The sequence below is a fragment of the Pipistrellus hanaki genome (assembly GCF_964339955.1).
Source record: "Pipistrellus hanaki genome assembly, chromosome: 3".
NCBI classification, from domain to species: Eukaryota; Metazoa; Chordata; class Mammalia; order Chiroptera; family Vespertilionidae; genus Pipistrellus; species Pipistrellus hanaki.
Window position 1 is genome coordinate 184,353,764 of NC_140505.1, and position 8,186 is coordinate 184,361,949.

The 8,186-nt window shown below is 53.3% G+C and overlaps 1 protein-coding gene across 8 annotated transcripts in view; it reads right to left on the reverse strand.

Moving 5' to 3' along the window:
• PLA2G6 (phospholipase A2 group VI) overlaps positions 1-4,984 on the reverse strand; it is a 36,268-nt gene extending 31,284 nt beyond the window's left edge. For 3 of the 8 annotated variants that reach the window (XM_084880432.1, XM_084880430.1, XM_084880434.1), the window contains exon 1: positions 4,840-4,984. The gene's annotated coding sequence lies outside the window, so the exon portion shown is untranslated. Of the gene's footprint in view, positions 1-4,249; positions 4,309-4,835 lie in introns of all 8 variants that reach the window. The other 5 variants (XM_084880433.1, XM_084880435.1, XM_084880437.1 and 2 more) reach the window with 4 other exon arrangements.
• Positions 4,985-8,186: the final 3,202 nt, after the last annotated feature.

The following is an 8,186-nucleotide window of genomic DNA, read 5'->3' on the forward strand; positions in this document are numbered from 1 at the left end:
CGCCCCCTCCGCCCCCAGCGCCTCTGACCTCAGATCCAGGGGATTTTCCAGCGCAGCTGCGGGAGGAGGACACTGGGCCGGGGAGCCGGCTGCCGGTCCGACCTGTAAGGTCCCTCCCTCCCAGCACCGCTCCCCTGCACAGCCTGGTCACCCCTCTCTTCCCCTCGCTCTCACAGCTGCTTGCCCTTTGACCTCCCCATGGTGTCAACGTTTGCTTTCACTTGCTGACAACTGTTCTCATCCTCACCTGGGCTTGCTCTCTGCACCTGGGTGGGGCCAGGTCACCTGGCAGGGCCGTACCCTGCTGGGCACCTGAAGCTGCTGTAAGCAGCCCCCACACGCCACGAGGGTATGGCACGAACAAGAGCTACGTACATACGTACGTGGTGACAGTGATGGCAACAGTACTGACTCTGCTCCAGGCAGCCGCCAGGCGGGGGTTTTGTGTCCCTGGAGTGTGGCTGGCTGCTTGGTCTGTTCTAAGTGTTGCCCCCCAGCCCCCGGCACAGGCCCAGCCTGCCTGCTCAGGTCCTTCAGGAAGAATCACGGTGGCTGCTGGGGCGAGGCGCCCTGGAGGAATTGTAAGGCAGGAAGGACAAGCAATATTATCCCCATTTCTGGGATAAGAAACTGAGGCCCCGAGAGGCCTTGCACTGGGGGTGTTCAAAGAGCAATTGAAGCAGCACATGTTGATGTCCACCAAAAAAACAAAGGAAAAGCCCTCCCTGGGATCGGAGCGACTGGAACCAACAGGTAGAACCTGGGGTGAACTTCCTGGAAGGGGCTCAGAAAGGGGGGACCCCATGTCCAGCCCCTGTCTAAACAAGCACACAGTCCCTCGAGGGGACAGTGTCGGGAAGGACGGCTAGAGAAGGTGACTGCTGAGCTGCACCTTGAAGGTGGGGACGGGGTAGAGATCCTCCCAGCGGACGGAGCCCAGAGAGGGTGTGGGAAAGCCTGGGGACTGGAGCCACTGGAAGAGCATCGACACTAGCCCAGGTGGCACAGAGGAGGGGCTACGACTCCGGCTGCTGCCAGCATGGGTACTGGTCACCGCGGCGCCGTGTGTCCGGCACCGGCCATGCCACCTGCGAGGGGGGCTCCATCGGTGCGGCAGAGGGTGGGGAGCTGGCGGTGGAACAGCTCTCCCAGAGTGAAGGGACGCCTCCTGGCCCGTCCCTCCTGGAATGCCCCCCCTCCCCCAATTCCCGCCAGTGGATGAGCCAGCTGAAGCCCACAGGCCGCACCTCTGAGGCGGTAACAGAACACACACCCTGGTCCCCACCCGCTCGGGGCTGCAGCACCTCCAAGAAAGGCTCAGGGGCGCTCGACCCTGCCCCTGCGCCAGGGAAACCTTGACGGGCTCCTGCTGGGCCCCAGGAGTGACACTGCCCTTGGGTCTGGAGAGCTCAGCCCTATGGACACCAGCTGAGCTCACACTCCGAGGGGGAAACTCTCCCAGCCTCTGCTCCTCCTTGAAGAAGCTGGCCAGAGGGCAGGCCGGCCGCTGGGAGGTGCGTAACAGGATCCTCAGGCAGCCAGGCCAGGAAGCTGCCCTCACGGGACTGGCCACGTGGGGACCCTGGGACACACGCAGAACTGCTCCAGCTGGAAACCAGGCCTCCGGAGCCACCGCTTACGACAGGATGTCCCATGATCGGAGCGAGGCCACGGGACAGGGACACCCGCCTGTGCAGCCGATGGCTCCCCCAGCCCACTGCCTGGCAGGACGGGCGGAGAACACGGGGTCTGGTCCGAGCACCGGCCCCTGGCCACTGCGGCCTCCCTTCTGCACCTCGGCACGTGAGCGCATCCCCCACAGCACATGCTTTCGGCCGGCAGGGGATTCTTTCTGCTGGCTGCCTGAGGCTCACAATGCCGTTCAAGAGGGAAGTGCCATTGGGGGAATACGGGGAGCCGGTGCCCAGGGAGAGGAGATGGGGGGTGCTGCCTGCAGCTGGATTCATGCCTTCTTCCTTAGACTCCTGAACAGCTCTAGGCGGAGGGCCTGCGCATAGTAGGCACTCAACTGGCGCGTGAGGAAAGACTAGATGAAAGTGGGGGTCAAGCCAAATGCCATGTCCACCTCCCATCTGAGCCTCTGGGCCTCCGAGGCTGCCTCCAAGACAGAATGTCCCTCCTAACGCTCACCCTGACCCCAGCTCGGCCCTCTTGCCTAAGCCAGTGACGAATGGGGGAGAGCTCGCTCCCATCACCTACACCCCAACACCGCTGCTACGCTCACCCAGCACCCTGAATACCAGGGGGCTCCCCACATATTTTATTTATTTTTCATTTATTTTTAAATGTATATCTTTATTGATTTCAGAGAGGAAGGGAGAAGGAGAGAGAGATAGAAACATCAATGATGAGAGAGAATCATTGATCGGCTGCCCCTTGGCCTCTCCCCCAAACTGGGGATCAAGCCCACAACCCAGGCATGTGCCCTCGGCAGGAATTAGTGACCCCTCAGTTTGCAGGCTGATGCTCTATCCACTGAGCCACGCCGGCTAGTCCTCACCACATCTTTTAGGTAATTATCATATTTCATCCTCAAGACACTCATAAAAGAAAGCACACTCTGCCATATTACACCCAGGACACTGCGGCACAGGAGGGTATGTAACTTGCCAGATTTAAACCGAAATCGTTGTAACCCCGAAGCCGGGCTCTAAGCCTCAGACTGGGACTCGGGAGCAGGCCTCAATGGGCGGTGGCTGTCAGGCCTGCCTTTCAGACTCTTGTACCCCAAAGCTGAGGCCCCGTCTTACAAACACACTGCCATTCATGTGAGTCAGAGCAAAAGGCTCTTTCAGAAAAGGAAAAGGTCTCTCCCACTCACTCGGCTCCGCTGGACCATGCCTGCGAGTGAGCTGCCCGGAGTGCTGCTGGAGCCGCCGGAGACACCAGTCACTCAGAGATCCTGGGGCTGATGGCCTGGCCCCCTGATGACTCACTCTACAGGGATTTATTGAAGACCTATTACAGGCAGGCACAGTTCTAACTGCTGAGAATACATGAATGAACAAAACAAAATCTCTAGAACTTACATGTTAGAGGGCTATAAACCGGAAAGAAGATAAATAGGCAAAACACAATCAAAGGTTTAAATGCTGACTAGGTGCTCCTTCACTAGAGCAATGTGTGAGCACACACACACACACACACACACACAATTTCAACTCCTCCTCCCTCTTGCTCATGTCATTCTGCTGAGTGAGCAGGAAATCCCCTTTTGAGGATGCTGTCATCTAAGAAGGAGGAGGAACAGTGCCCTGGGCACCCGGACAGCAGCAGGGACCCGTACCCAGCGGGGCACTCACACGGGCTCTGGTGTCACCAAGTCCTGTATTCAGATTCCAGTTCCAATTGAATGTGTGTGATCTCTGGCAACTCACCTGTCCGCTTTCCTTATGTTAAAGGGGAATAGCACAGGCTACATCAAGGGTAGCCTAGGACACAGTAAACAGTCCATTAATATCTGTTAAATGAGGAATGAACCCTGACCGGTTTGGCTCAGTGCAGAGAGCATTGGCCTCTGAAGGGTCCCAGGTTTGATTCCCATCAGGGGCATGTACCTTGGTTGTGGCCACATCCCCAGTGCGGGGTGTGCAGGAGGCAACTGATCAATGTCTATTTCTCATCAATGTTTCTAACTCTCTATCCCTCTCCCTTCCTCCCTGTAAAAAAATCAACAGAATATATATATTTTAAATGAGGAATGAATGAATGGTAAGGTTAACATAGAAGTGAGCCTAACTCATAGAGCATGATCAATAAATACTGCCAAATACTCTATAAAAGACAATGTTACCTTCTACTTGTCTTTCCCTCCTCATCTATGACAAAAGAGCAAAAGCATGCATTTGTACAGGACCATATGATCTCAGAGCTTTGCTTTTCTACATTATCTCACAGTTTGAACCTCACGGAAGCCTTCTGAGGGCAGGAAACACACACACACCCGCCACAGATGAGGAAACTGAGACTCAGATGAAAAACAGCCTCCAAACCCCAGTAACATTCCGAGGCCAAGACAGTAACAAAAACACTGCCTTCAGCCCAAGGGTGGGGCATATGTGTTGCCAAACCAAACCTGCCTCACATCCTGTTGGGCGGGTAAGAGGCAGGTGAGGGAAAGATCCAGAAGGGCAGGGGAAGGGAAGGTATTTGTTTGATAGTCTATTAAAAAATAAATAAAAATCCCTGAGCCCCATGCCCTCCTCCCTCTCCCACGCCCACGGCTTGCCTGTCCCAGTCACACGGTCACATGGGTCACATGCGCCCTGTCACCAGCTTCCAGGTCATCTGTGGGAGCAGGAGGTGGACAGAAGCTTAGAGACTCTGGGGTGAGGAGGCTGTGGGGAAGGAGGGAGCATGGGTGGGGGAGCAGGCAGGGACACAAATGGGGGTGAAGCGGGGAGGAAATGGGAATACACAGAGGCAGAAAACTCTGGAAGCGCTTAGGAAAAAGCGGGGGTTAATAGTGAGGCCAGAGTGAAAGCGGGGGGCCCCTGAGAGATGGGGAAGGGAGGAGGGGTTGACTCAGGAAGTTAGGGACAGAGGGAAGACGACACACGGGCAGGCTGAGGTCCTGATGGGGACCCAGGGTCAGAGCTGGGGGTTCCTGGGGGACAAGAGAGGTCACGGGATGGGAGTTGAGGAGGCTGAGGTCAAAGAGAGGAATCTGGGGGGGGTACTCGGATGTCACACAGGGTTAATGGAGAACATGCCTCAGGGAATACGGGGAAGGTGCGAGGGAAGGACCACGAAGTCTGGGGCGCTGACGAGGTTTGGGGGGGCACCCCCAGGCCCCGCCTCCCCTGACCCGTCACTCACCTCGGCTTACTCAGCACTTCCACTTCCTTTTACTTCCGCAAACAACGCCCCCTCTCTCCCTCCCCCGGCCACAGCCACCGCTCTCCGCCAATCAGCGAAGGCCTGGCCGCCCCGGCCGCGTTGTAGCCCCGCCCTCGCGCCGGGAGAGCGGCTCGCGCGAGAGGCGGGGCGGCGTCGCCATCTTTGATAACCGCCCAATGGATGAGGCCCCCGGCGCCGGGGAGGCGGGGCTATGGGCTGCAGCCAATCCGCGCCGGCGGAGCGCGGCCATGTCTGTTCGGGGCGGGAGGTCCTGGTGACGCGCGTTGGCAGAGGGGCAGAGCCTCACCCTCCTCCACCCTCCGCTTCCTGAATAGGTCGCAGGGAGGCCTGAAGGCTGAGCCTCCTGGCTCCTAGAGAGAAAACTAAACCCGATAAAGACACAGGGCAGGACAGGGAGGAAACCGGTTTTTATTTTGCCGGGTACCCCCAAGCTATGGTTGCCAGATTTAGCAAATAACAACAGGGGATGCCCAGTTAAATTCTGCCCGGTTAAACTTAAATTTCAGCTAAACAACTAATAATGTTAACTATAGTTGTGCAAAAGAAAGTAAAAAAAAATCTGGTAATCGGGCAGCCCTACCCTAAGCCAATCTCAGGAATTAGCACCTTTAATACAACCTTGAGCAAATTACTTGATTGCTGTGAGCTCACCTCAAAGAATTGTGAGGACTAGGGATACGTTAGTCCCTGGGCCTGCAGCTGGTGGGATTTCAATAAATGGGGGCTGTTATGATCAATAATGTTGAGAATAGGGTATGCTGGGAGGAAACAAGGAGACTGGCTTTTAGCTACAGCTCTGCTTCTGACTGAGCAGCTCATGTGCCCTCTCCCACCCACAAGGCTCCAATGAACAACTCTACTCCCTTAATGAGCCCCCAGCCCTAGGTCACATGAATTCTCCAAACTGGCCCCTGCTCCCGTGGGAAATGGAGTTACTGTTGTCATTCCTGGGAAAAGAAGGGAGTTTGGTCCTCAGCCTGTCCAGAGATATTAATGCCCAGGCTGAGGGCGGCTAATGTAACAGGGGCACGGTTTGGTTAAAGATCTGGACAGTTACAAACTAACCATAGTGACTACTACTGAGCTTTACCAGTCACAAAGTAACCAGACCTCCCACCCATCATTGCCAGGGTGAGTTACTTTTGTTGGCCCTTTTACAGATGTCAATGTAAGAAACATCCAACCCCGCAGATAAACTGTAAGAGTTTATTTGAGCCAAACTGAGGACATATGCTGGGGAGCAGGAGCTCACATGCCCTGGAGAATAACAGCTTTGCAGTTTCTTGTATGCATTTGAAATTAAGGAAGATTAGAGAAAGCAAGGTGGGGGTTGGATTCCAGGATCGTTAACAATATTCTATCTCTCTTGAGGGTTAATATTCCCTTAGAGGATATTACTTCTGGCATTTCAGAGATGTGTTGGCGTAGATGCCCAAGAGCAATGGACAGGGCTGGCTTAAAACTTTTCATTAAAGAAGGTATAGGCCTGGAGCTAGACTACCCACCACGACCTGCCCAGTTAGGAATTTATGACCTTATCACCCTGTGGGGTTATCTTCCATTCAACTCCCCCCTCTCCCCCCCGCCTATCCACACAGATTAGGAAACTGTTCCCTTAAACTACCATAATTGAAGTTTTGCTCCAGAGTTTCAGCTTGGAGGGGAGAGAATGGGATGAAGACTCAGAATTCTCAATGAAAACATTTTGTCCTACACACCCATAGCAAGTGAAGTTAAGGCGATGGTTATCTGTGAGATTGCAAAAGACCAGGCGTTCCACCCTCTACTGAGCAATGAGAACCCCCCCAAAGATAGTTTCAACAGAATGAGTCCCATTCTTCAGCAAACATCCAACTTTGTGTTCAAGGTGAGTCTGCAAGGCAAATTTGTCAACATGGACACACAATGTAATCTGAAATGCAGACGAGGCCAAGGGAGACTGGACCGCTCTTTAGACACACTCGAAGATCCATGGAAGACATTCATCCAATAGGATCTCAGGACTTACTGAGCTAAGTGCTCCTCCCCTAGGTATATCTGGCGAAAATTGTTTCATGAGTAGATAAAGCGAGAGATGAAATAGAGTGGTTATCGGGCTGCATTGAGTGAGGAAGCAATGGAAAGAGAGGGCAGGTAAGCACAAGGGCATACATTCTGTTGGGTTTCTCCTGGATTTTCCATTGGAGCAGATCAAGTCAAAGAGCTTCTCTTGAGGGGCTGTGTTAGGTCCTGCGTCTAAGAACATCCCAGAGCAAGGTGTTTCTGCCTTCTAGGAACCCAGCCTCCAAAGATCAGACTAGACCAAGTCCCCTCCCTCAAAGAGTGAGGTGGAAATTTAACTGACATGCTAACAGTGCCATTGTACACTCTCACCTTGTTTGACCCTCACAACAACCCTGAGAAGTAGTACCATTCCCCTCACTTTATAGATGAGGAAACCAAGGTTCTGCAAGGGGAAAATGACCCCCAGAATCATAAGCCAACTAGAGGCAGAACCAGAATCAGGACCTGTCTTATCTTTTCTTCCCCTGAACGATAGACATTTGGCGATGTTCTCGAAGTGATGATACCACGATGAACCAAACAGATAAAAGTCTCTGTTCTCTTGGTGCTCACAGTCTGGTGGGGAAAGAAAGATGATAAACAAGATAGAGACACCAAACACAGACTGTGTTTTGTTAAAGTCTGTAGGTGAAATGTCATGATGTTAGCATCTTTCTTTCAAAAGACCTTGAGTGTTGAATCTGGGGTTGTGCATATGTGTGTCATTGCATTAGCCCTTCCATTATCTCTGTTTGAACATTTTTTCTTAGAAAAGCAAGCAAGAATGTATTGACTGCAGCAAAACAAACAAACAAAAACCCCCACTTAGGACAGCGAAACAAGGAAGGGCATAGAAAACGCAACAGGAGAGCCTAGGTTGGGCGGCGTTGGCTCACTCGGAAGTCAGAGAAAGTGGGTCCTCAGAGACAGTTTCAGGGGGTTAGTCTGGAATGAGCTCTCAATGCCCATTCCTCCCCTGGTTGCAAGTTTTGTGGGGTCCCTTGGAGTTTAGGAGACGTGGTCATGAAGTGAGAGTATATCTGAACTTTTTTTTTTCTTATATTGATTAAGGTATTATGTGTCCTTATCCCCCCATTGCCCTCCCCACCCCACCCCCACTCATGCCCTCAACCTCCTGGTGTCTGAGTCCATTGGTTAGGCTTATATGCATGCAAACAAGTCCTCTGGTTGATCTCTTCCCTTTATCCCCACCCTCCCCCACCTTCCCTCTGAGGTTTGATAATCTGATCAATGCTTCTCTG